General features: G+C 44.5%; 1 protein-coding gene across 6 annotated transcripts in view; it reads right to left on the reverse strand.

Moving 5' to 3' along the window:
- Positions 1 to 24,534, reverse strand: part of Prlr (prolactin receptor) — a 167,481-nt gene that overhangs the window by 110,720 nt on the left and 32,227 nt on the right. The window contains exon 1 of one of the 6 annotated variants that reach the window (XM_075975893.1): positions 9,435 to 9,621. The exons of the other annotated variants lie outside the window; for them this stretch is intronic. The gene's annotated coding sequence lies outside the window, so the exon portion shown is untranslated. Of the gene's footprint in view, positions 1 to 9,434; positions 9,622 to 24,534 lie in introns of those variants that run through there. 6 annotated transcript variants of the gene reach the window in all.

Below are 24,534 nucleotides of genomic sequence, written 5' to 3' on the forward strand. Positions count from 1 at the left end.
TTACTTTCTATTACATAGCTTCCTCTGAGCTATACTCTCTTATTGATTGATTGCAACAGGCCAAGCAATAAAAATAAATGGGATAGTAGATGAAATATGAGCCTTGTCCAAATTAAGCTTCCAGAACAATGTCTTGGAGCAACAGTAAACAAGTGGACAGATACGTTACTATCTGACCATCATCACAGATGCTTAGGGAATTCAGCTTTAGCCTTGGAGAAGGCCACACAGTGACTTTCCACAGTGACTTCACACAGCACTCCTCCATACTTCTCAAGAGTGTGGCACGTATCATTTATCTCATTTTGGAGGCAATGTCTCTTCTATTTCTTGAGTTCAAATTTATTTTTGGAGGGTAGCTGCCTAGGTGTTCATCAGCAGATGAATAGAAAATGTGGTACATACACAAAATAGAATTTACTCAGCCATAAAGAAAAAAAATGATGTTATAAAACGTACAGGAAAGTGGGTGGGTGAAAAACAGAAAGCAGAAAACATTACATTGATTGAGGTAATCCAGGCTCAGAAAAAATAAACGCCGTATCCCCATATCCTTTTTCATAAGCCATTCTTAGCCTTTAACTGTTAAATATGTGTCTCTAAGTGAAAGTAAATCTAGATAAAGCCTCAGTAACTAGAAAAGGGTCCACGTGAGAAATAAAACTTTTAAAGAAGGGCAATGGGGAAGACAATAAAGCAGAGGTTGGAATACTCTCGGGGATGCAGCAGGGCAAAAAGAGACTTAGAGACAGAAGGGGATCTGTGTGAGAGAGAGAGACAGATAAGCATAAAGACATATGTACAAAAATCCCATGTGGGAGCCTGCTGTGTTATAAGCCATTGACACACACACACACACACACACAGAGAGAGAGAGGGGGGGGGAGAGGGAGGAAGAAAGACAGAGAGGCAGTATGTTCTTGTAAAAAATAGTGAATAATGCATATTTAAGTTAGTCAGAAAATGGCTAATTCTTGAGGCTCTGTAGGAATGAAGAACATTTAGAGCCTACCTGTGTATGTGGTTGGGTATAGAGCCACAGGCTTGCCTCCGTTGACCAAGTTTGCCCTGAAACTTATTTGGCAATCTATTTAATCAGGAGTGATCTCATTAAGAGCTAAACTGTGTCAAAGTCATGCCCAATAACTAGTACTCTTTTAACTAGTACTAAAATGTGTCAAAGTCATACCCAATAACTAGTACTTTTTTAAACTAGTTAGGGATTAGAATCCAGCTATAATTTTGTCTAACAGAATGGGGAGCCACACCTTCTAGAAGACAAAGGGAAAATGAGAATTGTTTGACACCCCTCATTTCAGGAGGATTGGAAGGGGCACCCCATGTGCTTGTTTTCAGTTCACGTCACTGAATGCAGAATAAGTTCAGAAACATTTCCTGGGAGATGCTGTCATTCAGACGGTTACATTTATAAGTGTGTCCCAAACCCCTAATATTCTTAATGGCACTGGGTTTAACCCACCCAATTCTCCAAGTCTCAGAACTCATTTATGGATTAAGAGTAAATCTTCATAAAGACAGAGGAAGGAAGAGGCAAGGAAAAAGAGGGGAAAATAATTTTGATCCTGGAATTCTTTTCTACGCGATGAATGGGCCTAGATTCCAAAGCTCTTTTTAGAGTGAGTCCATGGGCTTAGTCAAGGGTTCTAGATAGATTAGTATACAAAACATTCCAGACAAGTGAATCTTCTGAGAAGAATATTTTTCTGGCCACAGCTACTGTTACTGTAGGTAACAGTTAGATAGGCAACTGCTTAGAACGGTTGATCTAGAGAAACTGAGGCCAGCGGTAACTGGCCTTTTTCAAGCCAAGTAGTACTATCAACAGAAATAGTCTCCCTCTCTGCAAAGTAAGTTAGACAATGCTCTGGGGAGCACACAGATTTCTATTCAGAGGGGTTTAATTACTAGTGCCATAAGCAATAAGAGAAGGAAAGTACACAGGAAGAAAGGGAGGGCAAGGCCAATCACCGGGAACACCTTCCAGCTCACACTGGTAGATCGCAGGCTAAAGTTTGTCTCCCCTCAGACCTTGAAGATTGGACTCCATATGCCAGATGGTTGAGTCCTAGGTTACAGGTGTGGTCTGTGTTTTATGTGCAGCTTTGGATTTGACCCGACTGAGAAGTGAGGGGACAAAAAAAGAACAGACACAGACCTCTGCATGGAAGAACTGGTGCCCAGTGGCCTCTACTTGTTTTGATGGAGGACCAGCTACTGGAAACAGTCCTGAATCTAAGCTCCACTGTTAAGTACAAGACAAAAGGAGGGGCTAGCTAGTCTCAATAGGAAGTTGCCATCTCAGGTTGTAAACACACATGGGAAGAGGAAGCTGCAGTTGCCAGTCTTTACACGTACTAGCGAATCCTTAGTAAGCACGCTTACTTGCACACACAGTCAATAACCATACTCCGACAAGAGGAAGGCTCTGCCTGTTCTGAGCCTGACCTGTGTGAGAAAGGCTTTGCCAATTTCCCATGGGTCTGAGGCATTGGTCCTTGACATGGCTGTGCCTTTGTCAACGAAACACATTCACTCAGGGCATCGTCCCCTCTTTTCAAATTCACTCAAGACTTCCTCGGGTATATGAGGATGATTAGCATGTATTTTCCTCGAGTTGAACCCTACCCTGGAATGCCAAGGAAGCATGTAATTCATAGTATTTAAAAGTAATGTTAGTTTTACAGACCATTTCGAATGAAAGAAATCAACCCAACTGTTCATTCTCGGCATCATTCTGTTTCCAAAGAGACTAACTGGAGTCGCCTGCCGTGTCACTGCCTCGACTGAGGACACGAAAAATAAGCTTGTTCTGCCACACGCATTTGGTGGCTTTAATGTTGGGAATACGCTGCCATAATTCAGCATTTCATGCAGACACGAACGGGTGTCACTCCTCGGAACGGAAAACACTTGACCTGACAGCAGGAGGCAGCGGCTGTTCTCTCTGTGATCCATTTCATTCGGATAAAGGAGTAAAGGAACAGGAAGGCTCCCAAGAGCCACAGAATGTGCCATGTGAGGGACATGGCTGTTCTTTCTCGCTTTCCTCTCATTAGTTGTCAGCGGCATAGAATCCAGAGCTGGAGTAATCCAAAGAACCAAAGGAGGGGTAAATGGCTCAGAGATCCCCAGCCTCGGCATAAACAAACAGCCACCAAGAAGAGACGCTTAGTCCTGTCTCTATCTTTTGCTCTCCTTCCTTCTCCTCCTGGTCATGTAGGTATGTCATGTGATGTGACAAAAAAAAGCTTAGGATAAGGTGAATGAAGCCATCAAACAGCTGTTACTGTAGAGAGCGAAGCAGCAGGGCCTCTGCACAGGGCCTTGGCGTTTGTTTCTCTTGGGGAAGAAGTCATGACAGCCACACTGAACAGTAGGACTTCCAGAGATTTTACTTTCTGAGCTTTGTGGCCAGAAACATTGCATTGAACTTGATTTAGTTTCCTTTATGCCACAGGAATAGCTATCATTCACTAGACCAACAGGGCTTATCACTGTGGAACTGTATTCTTATTATCACAAAATACAGCCACATTTAAGTTTTTCTTTTCATTAGATACCAATGCCAAAGAAACATACTGTCTGCATTGCAAGTTGGTGCCTTTTAAATTCTCTCTTGGTCTTAAGAAATGGAAGTTGCTTTTCCTTCTGTAAGCGTTATCTCCAGAACTTCTTGAGTGTTCATGTGTGTTGGGAATAGTTACAGGCATGCTATCTGATTGAAAGCCAGTGATAACAGCAGAGGCAAGCATTATCACTTCTATCTCCGCACAAAGGCAACATCATACGGAAATTATGTAACTGCTGCACATTCTCAGATCCCGATAAGAGAAGATGTGGGTATGACCCCTTTTGGCCTTAGCCTCCGCAGGCCATGCTCTTAGCCACATCATGGTTCTGCCTATTGTGACCCACTGGCTTAGCAAAAAGCATATTTATAGCTTATCTTCCTAATGTTCTTATTGCCGAAGACACCGTGCAGTTCAGATGCAGGGCCCAGAGGCTCCTGAGATGGAACTGAACTGAGAACCTTCTTCTTGAGGTCTTGATTTCATGGTATCAGAAGGCATTATGCAAGCTTTCAAAGGAGGCAGGCAGCCAACAGGCCTGGAGTTACAAGGCCCATGGACTATAACAACAGCCAGCATGGCATTGTAATCCAAAGTGTGTAATAGTGACAAGCATACCTTGGTGCTAACCAACAGCTCTCGAATCGGACTGAACAAGAGGAAAACTATGTTTGGTACTGACAACCTAATCAACTACCCCGGCTAGTGAAGTCAACTACCCAGGGTTAGTGAAGTCATCTAGGGCTAGTGAAATCAACCATCCAGGGCTAGTGAATTCAACTATCCAGAGCTAGTAAAGTCAACTACCCAGACTAGTGTAGTCAACTACCCAGAGCTAGTGAAATCAACCACCCAGGGCTAGTGAAGTTAACTATGCAGGGCTAGTGAAGTCAACTACCCAGGCTAGTGAAGTCAACCACCCAGGGCTAGTGAAGTCAACTACCCAAGGTTAGTGAAGTTAACTACCCAGGGATAGTGAAGTCAACTACCCAGGGCTAGTGAAGTTAACTACCCAGGCTGGTGAAGTCAACTACCCAGGGTTAGTAAAGTCAACTACTCAGGGTTAGTTGGAACATAACCTACCACTTTGCTAAACCACCATCACCCCTGACTACAGTCGTTTTACTCACAAATAACTGTAGTGCTTACCCTTCAGGGAGGAAACTTCACTGCCACAGACAGGAAGACCCTTACAGAAAACCACAACCAATCAAAATGTACCAAGGGACTCAGCTCCAATCTGCAAAACAACTGCTTCTCCTAAGGCTCAGGGAAGAGAGGGCAGAAAGACCCAGAGAGTTTGCTGTGAGATTGTGCTCCTGGGGATGTCAGAAGCCTCACCCACATTACTGCCTAAACAGGAGCCGAACAAGGATGGTTAGAAACATGCTGAAGTGGATGGGGAAAGCCCACGGGGTCTGATTTTATTTGAAATCTTATTTTTAATATGTGAGGTGGCTAAGGTAGGAAATTACGGTTTGTAGAACACCAAGATCGCAAACCAACTCTGTTTGCTCATCTGCAAAGGAGTCCCCTTAGCGTCATTCTAACAGGTTCTTTAGTCCCTCATCAACTCTGCGGCTGCTGGTCCCTGTTCCCCATCATGAGCCAGGAAAGGCAGCACTGTAGAGAGCAGGCAGCACTAAGGGGCCCAGGATTTAGTCTCTGCTCACTGCTTCTGCTTAAGTTATTTTCTTTGCAATTATTTGTTTATTCATGTGTGTGTGTGTGTGTGTGTGTGTGTGTGTGTGTGTGTGTGTGTGTGACAGCATGCATGATACATGTAGAAGGAAAAGAATAACTCGCATCAGGCAGTTCTTTCCTTTTACTACGTGGGGCCCAGCGATACAAAGCAGTCTTGTGCTTTTATCTGCTGAGTCATCTCCTTGCTATTACTTTTACTATTTGGGACAAAGAAGGCACTGGTATATAGAACTGACCTTTAAAGAAGAGACAGGGATCTAATGCCTCTGGGAAAACATCCCGATTCTCACAGTCTCCAGGCTCCTCAATGTGCCTCCACTGGACACCCTCTGAGTTGTCAAATGTGCCTTGTCAGAGGTACATTGCAGACCCCAATGAAATGCTCCTAATAGGTTCTGACCAGCTTCAGTTCTTCTATTCAAGTTCACTGGTCCACAGCATGCCTTCTGTGACCAAGGGATGTCCTGATTCCAGGCCCAGGTCTCCCTCTAGAGGATATCATCATATTTTCTTCATTTATTGTAACCAAGTTCAAGGAGCTCCAATAGGGTCTCTGGGACCCAGGTGTGCTCCTATTCCCTCTTAGTTTCTTACTGGAGGAAAATCCATAGAAAATAAGTGGATTAGTTCTCCCAGGGTTGGCCACAGATACGCACATTAGCATACAATAACTTTGCTTTAGCTTTAGTACTGAACTGAGCATTGCAGCCTCAGGGCTATGGAATAGTTAGTGTCCACAAACAGCAAAAAACATAGGTTTTGAAGAATTTCCTTAGCTTCTTTTGTTGAGTCATTCACTCTGAACTGAAGAATTTTCAACGTATTTTTCCTTAACTGAAAGATGGCAGTCTCCAAATGACCTGAATTCAGTATTATTTGTAATAGAAAAGTAACTCTAGAATGTTTAAGTCTACATGTCAAATCACCATCTGTATATATGAGCAGAGTCCTAAGGCTTCAGAAACTTGGCCTTTGTATGTATATGGGCCCTTGCTTATGAGACTTTGATCTTTTCAATGCTGGTGATGATATAGACTTCCTGATAAGGGTTGGTTTATCAGATAATCAAGTTTCTCCTCCAGAAGAGCATTTGTTTCAAGTTAGAGGGTAAAACCAAACAAACCACCCTGACAATTAACATAGTCAGATTTGGCACCATCCTGGTACCCATCACATTATATAGACACTCAGATATTGTGTCTGCCTGGAAGAACAGTCTTGCCTGGACCTCACTCCCTTCAAGCCATGATGCTACCCGACCAAAGGCAAAACTCACCCATGTTGTTGGGAGATGGTGCAATTGAGGTCTAAGCACTTTGACTATGCTTACACAATCTTCCTAGGAAGGCAAGAGCCCCTACCCCCAGGCCAGTCATATGACTTTGCATTTGTGGAAATGGAGTGGCCGCTGAGTTTGCCAGGGCCGCACAGATGGTAAATACTCACCAAATGAAAGTGTTCCTAGTTTAGTATGATGATATTTTGATGTGACTTGTGCCAAAGTCACATTACATCATCGGGAAAGGTTTTGTTTCACATCAACAGAATTTCCAGGAACTCCTAGAGAGACTCCGGAGCAGCGAGCTTTGGGCACTCAGCGTTCGTCGGGTAGGAAGCAGTCCCAGCTGCCAGTTGTTAGTTTTAATCTCTAGGCTCAACCCTTCTCACTTCAAAGGCCTTGTGCATATACTGTGGCATGGAACAAAATCCTCACATCCCCTCTGGTCTAAAATCTAGGGTGTTGGAGTTTCACTCCTTTGGGTCTATGTGACAAACAAATCAAGCCAATTGAAAGCCTGTGCCCCATGATCATTGCTGCAATGGATGAAACTCTCTTTCAATAAGCCGACAAGAGGTAATGGCAGGCTCCTTGTTTCCGCTCAGGTAGTGTGACTTTATTCTCCCCAAATACATCTCTGGTTGAGGTTCAAATAGGAGCACTCACTTCCCTAAGTGGGGGAAATAAGCTTTCAAATGCGTTCTCCAGGATTTGTAGCTTGGAGTTCTTCTAATAAAAATACGGTCTCCACTTTTTGTGTGTATACTGTTCTGGACACCGGGGAGGGAGCAAGCAGAACAAAGTCCTCTTGGACATGTTCTTCTAGTGGCCTTACAGCAACACCTCACTGTGGTGCACTGTGGATTTGTTAGTTAATAATTAACACTGAAGTTCTACCTTTGGAGGAGGCAGGTGTCTTACATGTCCATGGCTGAGAACCAGCATTTTAGGCAGGTCAAGTGATCAGAGCAGTCCCAGGATCTGGGTGGCTGAGAACTTATCTCTATTTCACTGCTCATTTCTTTCCAGAATCCCTGAAAAAGAATGAGTGTTTCCAACCATGTCACGGCTCTCTGATACATCAAATACCTGGGTTGAAAGGTACCCTAGACACCCCAGAGCTCAAAGCACTTATGCCTTTAACAGTGTGCTGCCCTGGATGGCAACAGACTCCATTTGATATATATCTGGTATTATTGAAGGGCTCTGGAGTGTGAAACTTATCCTGGATCTCAAAGGCTTAGTGTGAGAAAGGGAATGGCAAATATCTCATTCATATCTACACTGTTACATATTAAATTGACAGTTGGGTGACATTTAAATGAATAAAATAATTAAAAGCTCAGGAGATAGCTCAGTCGAGCGCCTGGTGCACAAGCCTGAGGCTTGCGTTCAGATCAGCAGCATCCGCTGTAAACCCAGGCACATGCCTTCAATCCTATGGCTAGGGAACTGGGGAGGATGCCTGGGGCTTGTTGTCTAGGTAGTCTGGCTGAATTGGCCCGGGTTCAGTGAGAGACCTTGTCTCAAGAAAACAAACAAGCCGGGCGGTGGTGGCGCAGGCCTTTAATCCCAGCACTCAGGAGGCAGAGGCAGGCACATCTCTGTGAGTTCGAGGCCAGCCTGGTCTACAAGAGCTAGTTCCAGGACGGGCACCAAAGCTACAGAGAAACCCTGTCTCGAAAAACCAAAAAAAAAAAAAAAAAAAAAAAAAAAAAAAGAAAGAAAGAAAGAAAACAAACAAACAAAACAAGGACCAATACCTTATCCTTAAAGTAAACAAGTACATGCTACTGACAGCAAACCATCTAACTGGAATGGAAAATCCAGACCCATCCTGAAATGTGTAACTCAGTCACCCAGAGAGGAGGCACCCATAAACTTGCTGAAGCCTCAACTTATCCAGAGGAGGCAACTTTTTTTTTTTATCAGATTCTGGGAGGTGCTGATGCTGCTCAGGGCTCCTAGGCTTTGACGCACCTGGTTCTCTAAACCAAAGGTGAGACGGGGATGGAAGGAGAAGGATGACAGAGCCAGGAGAAGCCTATTGCTGGAGAGCATCCAGCTAGTTACCAGCCATCTTGTGCTGGGGGCACCTCTGCATTCTATTCCACCTTCAGTTAAACAATTTCTGGCATCAGATCATAAAACCTTCTTGCTTAACAATCAGAGAAGATTTCCCCTTGGGAACTGAATGTTGCTTGGAATAAGTATTCTTGCCTGTCTTTTTGTACCTCTGATGAACCTGCTCCCTGTCCAGAGTGAGATTCTTGCTTCTACTCGGGTTGGTGCCAGCTGGAAAGGGAGAGCCCCTGGAGGTATGAGACCAGGATTCCATGTGGGTAAAGGGAGGCTCTCTGGCTCTTCACCCAGCAGCTAGAGGTGGCAGGGGAAACTGACTTGTACTGTCTGAAACAGGCATAAGGATATGTACTTCAGACAATGTTAGGAGGAAGAAATGTAGGCTTCTGACACCAAGGACCTTCATAGAATGGGTTCTGGGTGAGAATGAAGACACTCAAATTTTAGGGGCCTTGTGCTTCATCAGTTTCATGACCCTAACCAAATCTCTCAATTCTGCCTTAGTTCCTTCATCCACAAAACCTGGCTGGATTTCTAAGAATCATTTCAACCAGAAGAGCCCACGAATCCCAGGACTCCAAGCTTCCCAGTTAATGAAGAAATATAAGAATTGAGTCCAGGAAAGTTTAGCTACTTGACCTACTACTTTGGAACAACAGAATGAGCGCATTCTTGCCTCCTGGACCAGTGTTTCTCAGTTCAAATCCGAAGCTCCCCCCGCCCTCCCCGAGCATCATCGAAAGTAGACAGGGGGATTCCAGAGGAAGGGAACTCCGTACCTTGAGAGACCTTGGGGATCAGAGTCCAGACTTCTGAAATGAGCCGTCAGTGACTAGTCAGTCCCATGAGACCTCCTCTCCGGAAGATTACTCTCCTCTGTGTCCCCAGAATTCGGCTCAGTTTGACTTTGACCTCTTGGGTCAGATTCCACCACTTGCCAGGCAAGTGTTCTCATTATTTTCTTGGCACTGCAGTCCTTTGGAGCAACCGCAAACAGCTGCCAGGGGCAGTGCCACAGAACTGCCCAGGTCCAGCTCTTGCTATCTTCGACAGTTTGTCCTCCGATATCCCTTATTCCTAGAACTCATTTTGGCCCACTTGATTTGTTTAACCATTCCCACAAAAAAATCAACACACCTTATTTATTTTTACAAAGGCTGATTCTGATGTGATCTGAGGTAAGCAAACACTTTCATTCACATCAGCTACTCCCCTAGGGCACCCTGGGTTCATCCTATCCAGGACAGACTTTAATGACCTATCTAAGACTCAGTATGGTGGCCCTAGCCTGGCTCAGATGGACAGGACTCAAATGCTGAGAAGCTTGCTTTTCTGAGTGCCTCAGGAGGACACGGTTCCTTCATTTGTCCCCTCTAAAGAAATGGTGGTTGTTTTTCTTTCCCTGGGGGCTAATTACAGAACACACACTTGGAGAAAAGGGAAGAACAGGCAGACCTTATTGTATTACCCCATCTCGCTCTCCACTATTTAGCCAGGACAGGACAACACTCTTCATGTTACATAGGCTCCGACCCAGATCACCCAGAACACAAACTCTCAGTGACAGCTGAAAACCAGTTGTATCACAACATATTCCCCTAACCTGGGACCTTTTTGATGAACACTTTAATGAGACTTAAATATGAGACACTGTTTACAAGTTCTTTGTAGAAGATAACTTACTTAACTTTGAAATTCATATTAGGTGGTATCTGGACTGAATGGTATCTCTAAATGTACGAGAGATTCCTATGTTGAAATCTAAATGCCTGGCATCTCAAAATTGGACCTCATGTGGAAATAAAGTCATGGCAGACGAAGTCAGCTAAGAGAAGGCCCTTGTGACGGGCTTTACTTCAATCTAACCTGTTTAAATGGGATAGCTAGATCCAGAAATACAGATGGTTTTTACAGATACAGATGCGATTGAGAGAGAGAGAGAGAGAGAGAGAGAGAGAGAGAGAGAGAGAGAGAGAGAGAGAGAGAGAAAATCATTTACGCATGATTCTTCTAGAGGCCAAGGACTGCCACAGATTACCCCCAGATGTGAAGAGAAATACACGGGACAGATGTTTTTCCTCACAGACCCCAGAAGAAAACCAACCCCTTTGCCTTTTGAAACGAACCCTTGGTTTCTGTTTTCTTGTCTCCCAACTGCAAAGCGTTTCTGTCTCTTCCGATCCCTCGGTTTGTTATACTTCGCTATTGCAGTCCCCAGAAAACTAGCAGAGATGACCTTACTTCATATGCGGAGATGGAGTCACAGCAATTGAGTACTTCCCTGGTGTCAAACACTAGCAAGTATCAAGGAATTTTCTCGAAAATCTTCCTTTTGCAGGACAGCATTTAAACTAATTCTACTTTGGCCTGAACAATCAAATCACCATGAAAGGAAGCTTAATTGACAAAGCCAGTGTAAAAGAGAAACACATAAATCCCTTTGTGGTCCATGAGATTTCCTCGGTAGTTATTCTCATCTCCCGTGCTAGAACAAGCATCAAGGTAATTGTGTGTCTACTCGTAATCAGAAAGAAAATTTCCCTTAGAAGAGGCAGCGAGGAAATGCTAGGTAACTATGTCTCTGAGTCTAGTGATCGACAGATGCTGAGAGAGGCTAGCCCTTGTCTGGAAGGATATTTACATTATAGTCATGTTACATAAAGATCACTGTAAAACAAAGCCGTGGGAGTCACTGATACCACAGATGTGATGTGATTAATGACCTCTTTCTAGAGAGTCTTTCTCACCCTCCATCAGGAACCCCACAGTGACAGGCATAGAGAGAGATTTCATCCTAGGAACACTGCTTCCAAGATGCTTCTTTTCAACAGCCTCCCACGTATTTTCCACATTTCTCCTCTTGTCCATTTTGAACTATTCTCCATATTCCAGCCAGATCTTTCCTTCTGCAAATGCAAACCTCCCTACGCATCTCTTCTATCTGCAATGCTCTGATGGTTTCCTTAGGCTAATTCTTCTTGCATGGCCTACATCTATCTGGAGGGCTGGCCATGCCTTTCTGTCCAGGCCCCACTTCTCCCCAGGCCAAACATCGCATGCTCCATTGCCCAGACTGTAGTCTTCCTGCTCCTCCCATTTCCCCAATGACTTTGTTCTCTGGAGCTTACCATGATCTCTTGCCATGATCATGCTGCCCACAGACACCCTTCTCTTAGCTTCATCTTTCAGTTTGGTCTTGAGGAGCTCCATCATTTATCACAGTTTGGTCCCAGGACCTCTTGACCAGAACTCATCCCTCTTTTTTGTGATGTGGTCCCAGTCCATCACATTTTTTTTTGCCATCATTATTGGCTTATGGGTAATCTCCTCTTCTAGCTTTTGGGGGACAAGGACTATCTCATCCACCTATGTGATTCCAAGGACTATCCTGTTATATAATTGGTGTTTGATTAACATATGTGGAGAGAACATAGTGGCCCATAGTTTAACTTCATAAACAAGGAGGGCATCGTACTGCTTCCTGTCTGAGGGCCTGTGCTTTAATGCCCCTAAAAATGAGTCAAAAAGAGAGTATCCATCTCTTGTCATTCTTGGCCTTATCTGCTCCTCTTCTCATCCTGTCTGCCTTCCATAGGAAACCCCGAGCCCTACACTGTAGTTTTCCTTTCGAAATAGGAAGATACATAAATGGGGTACAGTGTCTACGGGACTGAGTAATAACAAGTGGGCTGGAAAGGAGGACATGGAATGGGATCCAAGGAGTGAAGTCTAGGAATGGTTCAAAGTCATGGGGAAAGTGTCGATGAGAAGACCAAGGAGAGAATTCAGGTGGTAAATAAGTCACATGCCCAGGACACAGAACCCTGCCTTCTCTTCCTCCCCGCTACTACCAAATGCTGGACTTGGCCCTAAATTTTCATGGCTAGTCCTTCCTAGATGTAGAAGTAAATGCAAATGAGCAAGAAAATAAATTGGCTGTTCTGTTTCATTAGCACCTTGAAAACAGTGTCTCGTGATACAGATACATGTTTCTCACAGAATTAAAAATCATCAGAGGTATAGACTTCTCCCAGGTTCTGGAGAGAGCACAGTGCTTTGCCTTATCGCTGAGCTGCAGTCCAGTCTAGGGACTGCAAACTCAAGGGAGGAGGCTCTGCCCTTGTCTCAGGACCCCATGTACAGGAGATGCTCTGCAGAGTAGCCAGCCACAGCAGAAACGGGTGGAGGAGAAGCAGCTGCTTCTGTGCTGATGCTGTTCTGGGATCTGAGTCTGATTCTCTGCTGCTCATTTCTGGTTATGTGGAAGTTGCTTGGGCTGCTTCTACTGCCCTATGGTTTGAAGAACTCTAGGTGAGCAAGTGGACCCTCAGAATCAGTGTAGGGTTCCTTTCCCATCCATAGACATCCTTCGAGGATCCCCAGTCAGAATCTTTGAGTGGGATAGAGAGCTAGCTACTCCTTGCCTACTCCAGTGCTGCCAGTTCCACCATCCGTTATTAACTGTCTACAGTGATAGTCAAGCCCTGTTGTTATACAGGCTTAAATGGACACAAGAAACAAGCTGTTAAGTCCGTGGATGAGCTCCACTTTACAGAACAACCTTTGGGTGAAGAAGCTCTCAGATTCAGTCTCTTGGGCAGAAAATCCTCAAGTGTTCTCTAGCCTATGGCGACTGTGTAAGTCAAGTGACTTTCTTACCTGGCCCATTCACCAATTTCATCATCCAGTAGGAAAGGAATATGAATATCAAGGAATACCAATGATCTGGCAGAGAACCTAATTTTAAGCAATTGATGATTTTTAACCAACACACTGGTCTGAGTGATAAGCTCTTTTGCATCGTAGCAGCACTGAGTCAGCAAATTGTCACTTGTGGGTGTCTATGGGACCTACAAGTCCCAGCCGACTCGTCCATTTCCCTGGAGAGTCCACCCACTCCTGCCATATTGTAAGCATCAATCCCTCAGACTGGAGTGCAGTCCTACATGATTGTATGTGGGCTACTGATATTGTTGCCTGGCTGTCCTCTCCTCTCGAATACAGTGAGATGGTGTCCTACATCATTGTATGTGGGCTACTGATATTGTTGCCTGGCTGTTCTCTCCCCGAGAATACAGTGGGGTGCAGTCCTACATCATTGTATGTGGGCTACTGATATTGTTGCCTGGCTGTTTTCTCCTCTAGAATGCAGTAAACACTTGAAACACACAGCTGGCTCATCCTCCTTTCAAAGTCATTTTTTTTCTAGTACCATGGCAGTTGTTTGGGGGAGGGGGTATTTCTGCTGCCTTGTGATTAGATTGAAACATGAGTTCTTTGGTTATATTTATGAATTTCATAAGCCAAGGTCAAGGGCTAGCAAGAGAGTATTTTCTTGTCGCAGGGCATGCAAAGGCCCATCTGACCAAGCAGCTTCATCTTGTCTGAGATGGCTTGCTTATGGCTTCTGAGCCATTGAGTTGGTATCTGGGAGAATCTTCTTTTTTAGAAAAAAAAGCCTTGGAGGTTCAGTTGGTTTAGTAAATATTATGGGGTGCCTACGATGTGCTGGGCTCTCACGTTTATGGTAACATGGCTCCTTCTCTGTAAGACTAGACAAGGGCCGGCAGAAATATTGAGGAGCTAGCTCCACTCATGACCATTGGCCAGAGTCCTCTTTATTGCGCTTACACATCTATGCTCATACCTCTAGCTGGTTTTTCTCCTTTCTAAAAGTCTCTGTTTTTCTCCCTTCCATATGCCTATATTCCTGCCGCTTTCTCTCTAATTCACCCTTTCCATGTTTCTACCTTTTACCGTGCTAAAACATTTGCCCAAATAGATAAATTTGATGTAGTTTATCCACGCAATAGTCTGTTACTCATTGTAAAAGAGGGATGCACCATTTAGCCACACAAAGCCTCAGAAAACTTAAAAGCATTTTACTGAGTCAAAGAAAGCAGTCTGAAAAGGCCACATTCTGCTGAATTCCAACCACGTGACATTGTAGATAAGGTAAAGTCGTGGAATCAGGGTGAATGATCAGTGGTTGTTAGGGGTTTGGGAGGGGGACATGGAAAAAGGACAAGGTGAAAGATGGGTCTTTCAGGACTATAAAACTATTTTGTACGGGCCAATGATGGGTCACTATGCATTTGTTAAAACCTATACATGTCTGAAACAAACGATCAGCCCCAAAGTAAATAACGCTAATGGTGGTATGTGAATGTCGGCTCACCATCGTTAACTTTGCCACACAGGGCCAGATGCTAATAACGGAAAAGCTGGGGAAAGGGGGAGTGGGTATACGGAAGCTTTCTGAGAAAAGAACCCAAAATCTGTCCGGGGGGGGGGGGAGAAAGAGAGAAGTGTAACTCACCCAGACGTCCCTTGGGCAGTTTGCAGCAGCTCTTTTAGAATAACATTTAACTTCTCTTTCCTTTGAGTAAAATCTGGAGTTGTTCCCCAGCCCACACTAATCCATCTTTACCTTCCCTAAGGACTGGGCTGTCACATGACCAGCGTGCTGCTGCACTGATCTTTGCTCTTGCACCTGACGTACATTTTCCCTCTGGAACTCTGAGTCTTGAAGCAGTTAGATGCATCTTGGCTTGTTAGTGTCGTAAATTAACAAGTGGTTATAGTACCCATCTCTTGTGAAAACACAGATCAGTCCAGAGACACCCTTTCCTACCACGGATGCTCTAATCACACCTTGCCCCTCTTCACACCTAGCCCGCCCCCCGACTGGAAAGGTGAGAAGAAAGAATCAGAATGGATAGAGGTACAGAAAATGACGCCCCCTCCCCATCCCCATTCCTTACCTGTGATCCTCTTCTGTTCTGTCACCTCTCTTTCATGCTTCATTGCTGCCTGCTACGTATTGGTTATGAGACTTACAGGCAAGTGCCACTATCCTCGGCGCTTCCCACAGCAAGGAAAGAGAATTGTAGCTCTAGTGTTTTATCCCTTGCAACCCAGTTGTTAATGATTGACTTGCATAGTGAGGTAGGGAGGATTGTTATCAGCCCTCACTTATGAGGACAGTGAACACAGAACATTCTTCCCTTAACGAAAACCAGGAGGAAACTTTTTGTTTCAGAGACTTCCCTGGACTTGAGCTTGTGGTTCAATGAAAGCTTGCTCGCGTGTGTCTGCTGCGTTTGGCAGTAGAGGAGGGAGGAAAGACCTTAGTTTTTAAGAGGCTTTAAGCAAAACAGTGAATCTTGGGGGAACGTGTTGATTTTCAGGATCTTTGGGGGAAAGAAAACCTTACTAGTTATAAATCTTTATACATCTAGAATATGTAAAGAATTCAAAAAATGTTAACAACCTCCCTCAAATTGTCCAATCCATGAATGGACAAATGAATTAAGAAGACACTTCTCAAAAGAAGTAAAATAGCCAATAAATACATAACAAACCTGTTCAACATCCTTAGCTATAGGGAAAATGCAAATTAAAACTACATTGAGGCTGGAGAGATGGCTTTGCAGCTATGAGCACACATGTTCTTCCAGAAGAGTCAGGTTTAATTTTCAGCATCGACATGGTCGGCTCACAACCATCTGTAACTTCATTTTCAAAAGATTTGATACACTTTGACCTCGCAAGTATCAGGCACATATATGACACACACGCGTACATACATCGAGGCAAACACTCATATACATCAAAATAAATAAATCTAAAAGTGGCTTAAAAAAGCTGTCTTGGAGCCAGGTAAGCTGGCTGACATGTGTGATCACAATAATGAAGAGGAACAAGCAGGAAGGTGGGTGAGAGTTTGAAGCCAGCCTGGTTTACAGTCTACATATTGAGAACAAAGCCATCTGGGCTAGAGAATAAGACCCTTTCTCAAATCAACAGACCCACCAACCAACCCACAAAACAGTGACAAACAAAACTGAGATTCTATCCCAGCCTATCCATAATGTCTAAAAACAAGCAACAGTAAATGCTGGAGAAGATGTGTGGAAAAAAAGAGATGCTTATACTCTTCTAGTGGAAATGTAAACCAGCGTAGCCATGTAGAAGTCAGTGTAGCCGTGTGGAAGTCAGTGTAGCCTTGTGGAAGTCAGTGTAGCCTGAAGTCAGTGTAGCCGTGTGGAAGTCAGTGTAGCCTGAAGTCAGTGTAGCCTTGTGGAAGTCAGTGTAGCCGTGTGGAAGTCAGTGTAGCCTTGTGGAAGTCAGTGTAGCCTTGTGGAAGTCAGTGTAGCCGTGTGGAAGTCAGTGTAGCCGTGTGGAAGTCAGTGTAGCCTTGTGGAAGTCAGTGTAGCCTTGTGGAAGTCAGTGTAGCCGTGTGGAAGTCAGTGTAGCCTTGTGGAAGTCAGTGTAGCCGTGTGGAAGTCAGTGTAGCCTTGTGGAAGTCAGTGTAGCCTTGTGGAAGTCAGTGTAGCCGTGTGGAAGTCAGTGTAGCCTTGTGGAAGTCAGTGTAGCCGTGTGGAAGTCAGTGTAGCCGTGTGGAAGTCAGTGTAGCCTTGTGGAAGTCAGTGTAGCCGTGTGGAAGTCAGTGTAGCCTTGTGGAAGTCAGTGTAGCCGTGTGGAAGTCAGTGTAGCCGTGTGGAAGTCAGTGTAGCCTTGTGGAAGTCAGTGTAGCCGTGTGGAAGTCAGTGTAGCCGTGTGGAAGTCAGTGTAGCCTTGTGGAAGTCAGTGTAGCCTGAAGTCAGTGTAGCCGTGTGGAAGTCAGTGTAGCCTTGTGGAAGTCAGTGTAGCCTGAAGTCAGTGTAGCCATTTAGAAGTCAGGGTAGCCACATGGAAGTCAGCATGGAGGTTCATCAAGCATGAAAAGTAGAATGGTCCTGTGATTTGGTTGTGCCATTCCTCGGGACATCCCTGAAGAAACCCAGGGCAGCACATCAGACCCGTTTCTTTTTTTTTTTTTTTGCTTGAACGTATTGATTTTAATTACTTTGACAACAGAATTTAGTAACAAACATGTAACACACTCCTATTGTAACTGCTAGACGGTGAAATCAGCTATCCGAATCCATTCATCCTTCTCTTGACAGCCAGGTGGTAGGTCCCAGAGGACAGGTGGGCGAGCACTAATAAAGATTGTGATTGCTAACTGATGGAGGAAGGTCATTGGCTAATAAAGGAACTGCCTTGGCCCATTTTATTGGTTAGAACATAGGTAGGTGGAGTAAACAGAACGGAGTGCTGGGAGGAAGAGGAAGTGAGGTCAGACTCCACAGCTCTCCTCTTGGGAGCAGATGCCTCAGAAGAGAGGACATGCTCCGCTCTCCCAGGCAGACGCACACGATGAAGCAAGCCGCCAGGTCAGACATGCTGAATCTTTCCCAGTAAGACCGGAGCTACACAGATTATTAGAGATGGGTTGATTGGGATATCAGAATTAGCCAGTAAGGGCTAGAGCAGAATGGGCCAAGCAGTGATTAAATGAATACAGTTTGTTGTTATTTCGGGCATAAGCTAGCCAGGCAGCCGGGGTGCTGGGGACGCAGCCCCGCCGCCCTTATTACTACAGCTAACCTAGCACCAGACCCGTTTCTTGTAGCACCATTTGCAGTAATAAAGAGACTGCACCGACATGAGAGCTTATCAGCAGATGCTGGATAAAGCAAATGTGATACACAGACATAGCAGAGGTGTATTCAGATGTAAGGGGTGAAATGGCACCTTCAGGAAAATAGATGCAACCAGAAAGACAAATAAACCAGATAAGCCAGATCGGGAAAGAGAAAAACAGCATTTTTTTTTCTCACATGCAGAATCAAGAAGTGAAAACAAAGAGTTGGGCTGATGAAATGGCTCGGTAGGTGGAGGCCCTTTGCCATAGACTTGTTGACCTGGGTTTGATCCCTGGATCCCACAGGGTGGCAGGAGAGAATTAACTCTGGAGTGTGGGCACCTGGCCTTCATATGCACACGGTCACACATGCATGTCCTCCCCTTCCCAATAGGAAAAGAACATTTTAAAGACATAAAGGTAAAAGGGGCCTATGTCAGAAAAAGACCGACTTGTCTCTCATATGTAATCTAGATTTATACATGTTTTTTATATGGGTGTGCTTGTGTGTGTGTTTGTATGTGTGTACGTGTGTGCATACATATATACAACATGAAAACAGAAGGAGAGTTGTTTGTGAGGAAGAAGATTAGTGGAAGGGTGAAGTGGGACAAGAGGGGCTAACGGGGTAAATTTAAGCAATGTAAAATGTTCTTATTGAGAGATATGAGAATATCGTTCTGAAACATTTTGTATGCTAACTGAGAAATAAAAACAGACCAAGAAAAAGTTCCTGGGAAGAGCAGTCCACTAGGGCCTATGGATCACAGGATTTGATAAATAAACACCAAGAGAGCACGCCATTTCACTCCCATACTCAGCCAGCCTACCAGGGACTTGGACTCCACCAAGACACAGCTGAGAAGTTGAGCTTAGCGCTGCCAGCCTTGAGGAGACACTGGGTTTCCTGGGTAGAGACACGGCAGCGATACGGAAAGAAGAGGAAAGGAGACCAGAGGGAAGCAGAACATGAAGAGGACATGAAAAGGACTTTAGAAAACGGTCCTGCCATTCTGCCGGATTTGATGCTCGCGCTGCCTGCCTGCCCAGACTCACACTGAGGAAGGCGGTTCTGTAAGAGTAACATTTTGCGTTTTCCCGAAGGAATTCATCAAAGACAGGTTTCCCCGAACAGAAGCCGTCCCATGCTCCCTCAGCTTCGCCCACATCACTTCTTTCCTGCACCAGAGAAACCTGCAAGTAGTCTCTCCACCACCCATCCCGGGAGGCTGAGTGGGACCAAGGGACACCGTCATCTTTCCTGAGCAGACAGCCCTTACTGGTGGTGGTCCTCGCTCTGGGCTCACCAAACTCCGGGCTTTGCACAGTTTTGCCACTCATTGCTGTCTCTCCAGCACTCAGCACTGCTTGGGTAGGAGTTGAATTAGCACAGAGAACAAATACTGCACATCACAATAACCTCCCTCAAGCTGCTTATGCCAAACTCTTTTCTGGGCGGTCACCAGCCCCTCCTTTTCCTCTAGTCACCTTGAGGATTATCGTGACTGAGTCAGGGTGAGGGTAGAGATGGCACTGTGAAGGACAGAATCTTTGCTTCCACCACTTCCTCTAGGAGAGGATGCCGAGGCCTGCTAACCCTTCTTAGCTCTCAGGCAGACATGTGGGTTTTAAGGGTATAAATACCCACATTGGTTTATTGAAAGAAACACAAGAAAGAACTCAGCTGAGTTTTGTTAGCCAGAGTATGCATGCCCAGTATGTTTTGACTGTTCGTGGTTCTGGCCATCCAACAGGTGCTGTTTTCAGTAACATGTGAGAGAAATCCCGTTCTTCCCTGTGTGGTGTTTCCCTTGGCTACCCTCATTGGAAGCTATTAGAAATTTGCATTGAAATGTGAAACTGGTTTGGCCATGCCATGTTGTTCCTGGTGACAGAGGAGTCACACATGGGAGAAAACATTTGTTTCTACTAAAGGAAGAGAAGGCAAGCAAATATGGGCAGGGAGCAGCCTGGCTCTCAGTAAGCCAAAGCAGGGCCTGAATCATCTCTAGAAAACGCCATCCCCAGGGTTCTCTGCTGGGTTGCAGCCTACTGGCTTCTTGTATCCTTTGGAGGCAGCAATAAAAGAATTTTCCGGAGCCCTTTTATGAGGACATTAGTCTCACTCACAAAATAAAATCTTATTTCATTTAGGCAGTCTCCTAAAGCTGACACTATGTCATGATTTAGGATTGTAACATAAAGTCGGGGCATGCATGTCCTTTTAAATGCTACAGAGGTGTAGGTTTTAGAAACCACTTGCTTCTGGCCTGGATGCCTTGTTTTATTTTATTTCCATATAGTGTGAGTCTAAGAATGGACACTATGACAAGCAGTCAAAAGTCACAAGGAGCTGAGGAGGGGAGGCTGGGCCTTCCCTGAGGCGCACAGGCTTATTGGAAGCATTTGAAACTCTAATCTTTGTTTTTGGAATTTGGTTTGTTTGTTTCCTTTTCCTATCACTAAATATTAATACCATGGTCAACTCCTCTCTTTTGGGATGCTTTCTGTATTAGCCCCATTGCTTTCATCTGGGAATGAGTCTTTAATTAGGGTTCCAGTGAATTAGTGACTCAGCTCAATGTCCCCCTCACTTCTGCAATCGTTCAATCCTGTCTCCGGTTCCCACCCGCTGATTCCCGGAAAGAAGCACCTATGGGTCTAATATTGGGGGGAGCTAAAGATAAGGCAGCCAACCTTGGTGCTACCTGCAGGAGAGCCCGCCCAGGCCTGAGGCTCAGACTTGTTCCCTCAGGGAAGCTTACCCACCAGTCACCCAGAGCACAGGACTTAGTAAGTCTGTGAACTGGAGCACAGGGCCAACAGAGCTGAGGCATTCCTAGGACAGGTAATGACTTGAGTAACAAACCTGGCAAGCATAAGGGCAACAGTCAGTTTGCATCTAGGGAAAGCCTACTTCTACTGCATGCCCATACAGTAAAGGCCAGTGGGGCTGATTCTCTATTTAACCCACTTTTCACACCGCTTACAATACCCTTTAACCTCCCTCCTTATTCACTGATGATGAAGATGATCCTGGCAGCAAGCTGTTAACGCTGTTGCTGAAGCCAGTTCTCTTGAAGAGCCTCAGAGGCCTTTGAATGGAAGGGTTGAGCAAAAAGACATTAAAGAAGCCCCCCTCTCTTTCTCTGCCCTCAGAGGATGCCCTTTTCTGACGCTAGCAAAGCTGACCTTGGGCCTTTCAGATATCATTTAGTAAAGTCATCTTGTGCTTGCCAAAGTAAACAAACAGGATGCTTTGCTATATGGTGCCCTTGACTCCATGAAACAACACTATTCCTGTTCCAAGTTCCTCTGTGTAGGACAGCCATGATGGTTTTCCTTGGCATGGACAAAAGGCGAACATCTGCATGAGTCTTACAAGACTCTTCTTCCAGAATCTTCTCTCTTTCTTCAGATGTGAAATCATAAATTTATGATCCTAATCACCTTATCTTTGCTATTTAGTCAACAGACCCATTTAATGTGTTTGTTAGGTGTGGTTAAGGAGGAGACACCAGACCTCCAAACAGAAAATATTTTGTCTCTGAAAGGAGTATTTTTTGGTTTCCTGTTTTGTTTCCATTAAATTCCTTTCTGCTTGGTCTTTATTCTCCTTTTACTCCCCTCCTTGTCCTTTTTGTACCACTACAGACTAGAAGGCTCCCTGGTTTGTATCATAAACGTGGCCCTTGGAGATATGCTTGCTGCATTGACAGGGTGTCAGGTGCCCATCTCAAGATGTTCTAGGAGTGCTCTGTGGACTACAGTGATCTGCTGATGACAAGAAGCTTGTGAGCTCCCCATAGCCAGCTGGTCATCTCTATGAGACAGTCACCCCTCCCATCAACAAACAGGGAGCAGCTAAGATCAGAGGGGCTGAACAGTTGTTTTCTGCCCCAGCCACCAATTCCTCTGACAGACCAGACTTCAGCCTCTCTGGAGATGGCCACAGGGAGAGCTCGGCAAGAGGTTCTTGCTTGGAGAAAGGGAAAGGCAATACATAGAAATGGTGCTCTGAGCTGCCCATCCACCATCATAAGAGGTTAGCAGAGGCTTTGCTACACCTCCAGGCAATGGCTTTCCTTGAGCATTAGGAGATGCTAAAGAAGAAAACAGCAGCTGCCTGATGGTGGAGTTTGTGCTGACTGCCCCATCCAGGCTATGTGAAAATGTGGGACATTTTCAGTTTCAGATAAGTGTGTGCAAGTGGTTATGATTGTGAAAGAGATAAAACATTTGGTTGGAAGTCAACTACTGTTTGAGAGTTGACTCTTGAGAGGAACAGCTGTGATGTTTTACTTCATGGTCCCATCTATCTGGGCATAGAAATGACCCTCATTATCTCACGTGGTTATGAGAGGAACACTTTCAAGGTACTATTTGATAGCCATAAATTAACCTTAAAGAAGAGGAAATTTAGGGGAAATAAACTTGCCTTCAAAAGCAGGAAAATAGACTCTCTTGTTTTACATTTTACTCATTATGGCTTTCTAAAATATAGTCACTATAGGATAGCACAATAAGCATATTACCTATCTTGAAATCTCCAAACAGAACAATTACAAATCTGCCAAAGAGACTGAAAATTAATATTCTGTGCTTTTCAATCCCTGCAACACTTTGCTGTTCCTCCACCTCCAATAAATTACACACTCACACCCAAAGCCTCAAAATGAACAAAAAAGTGGCAACCATCGTTGCAAACAAACACATACACAAGAATGAATAAGCATTGAAGGAACCCAGGCTTTAAAATAAACATTGAGGCTGTCACATTTTTGCCCAAAAATGTGAGTAAATTTTAGAAAAGAAGATATTTTTCTGGATGGCCAGAGTCCTCCAAGTCCTGGCGAGCTCTGAAGGTAGACAAGATAAAGGCGGCACTGGGCAAGGGTGAGCACCTTGAAGGGGCTTGTGTAGGCAGCAAGGATGGAGGGAGGAACAGGAAGACCAGTGGGTACCTGTCAGCTCTGGGGCCTAGGCATGTCTGCCAGAGCACCCTACTCTGTTTTTGTTAAGTGGAGGATTAAAACGATCTCATAGGACTATCACAGGACTTTTAAATAATATCTTTAACACCATCATCCCATGTATCTAACCCATGACCACAGACAGAAGAATTACTAAATTCCACCTGGATCTCTGGCTTCCCCAGAATCCATTATCTTTCTGCTTTGTGGTGAAGTAAGGTTGCTTGTTGTTCTCAGAATATAGAATCCTTTAGGTCGTAGACTCTACCTGGTTTCTTGAGTGACATAGCTTTTCCCAGTAATGAAAAAGAGGATCCACAAAAATATACTGTTTATAAGAGCACCCTAATTTTACTTAGTGAGTCTGGGCATTTGCTCTTTTTTCTCTTCTTCCCTTCCCTTCCCTTCTTCCCTTCCCTTCTTCCCTTCCTCCCTCTCTTCTTCCCTTCCTCCTTCCTTCCCTTTCCCTCCTTTCCTTCTTTCCTACCTTCTTGCCTTCCTGCCTTTGTCCTTTTCTTTTTTTAGGAGAGAATATTTCTGAATAGCCCATGATGGACTCAAACTTGCTATCTCTCTGCCTCTACCTCTGGAGTGCTGAAATTATATGTACCCCCATTGTTGGCTTACTTATGCTGTATATTTTAGGATTTATTTGTATCTATGTGTGTGCTTGGTATATTAGTTACTTTTCTATTGTTGTGATGAAATACCATGGCCAAGACAACTTATAAAAGGAAAAAAATTAGTTGGGAGCTTGCTTCAGTTTCAGAAGGTTAGTTCAAACAAGACCATGATGGTGGGAAGATTGGGAAAGGCAAGCAAGCATGGTACTGGAGCAGTACTCCTTTCTTCTTTCAATGAGCATAATAAAATAATATTCAAATTAATGATACTGCATAAAAAGCTGCTAGAAAGGATGGTATCTAGAATACAGAAAATGCTAGAACTTAGAGACCTTACATCCTGATCCATAGGCAGGAGGCAGAAAAAGAGTGAGATTGGGCCCGGAATAGGCTTTTAAAATTTCAAAATCCCAGTGACACACATCCTCCAACAAGGCCACATCTCCTCCAATTAGGCCTCACCACCTAAGCTTCCCTAAACAGTTCCACCTAATGGGGACTAAGCATTCAAACGTATGAGCCTTTGGGAGCTATTCTCACTAAAACCACTACATGCGAGCATATATGTTTGTATATGTCATGTCCATGTGGGTATCCATCAGGGCTAGAAAAGAACCCAGGATACCCTGAAGGCAGAATTAAAGAGGCTGTGATCCCTCTTGATGTGGCTGATGAGAACTGAACCTGGGTCCTCTGAGAGAGGAGCAAGTGTTCTTAAAATGCCAGGTAATCTTTCTAGGCCCCCCAAGTTAGTTCTTGTACTGCAAGGAAATGATACAATCTTAAAATTGTTTTCCCTAATTTTATTAAT

The sequence above is a fragment of the Microtus pennsylvanicus genome, chromosome 6 (genome assembly GCF_037038515.1).
Source record: "Microtus pennsylvanicus isolate mMicPen1 chromosome 6, mMicPen1.hap1, whole genome shotgun sequence".
In the NCBI taxonomy this organism is placed as follows: Eukaryota; Metazoa; Chordata; class Mammalia; order Rodentia; family Cricetidae; genus Microtus; species Microtus pennsylvanicus.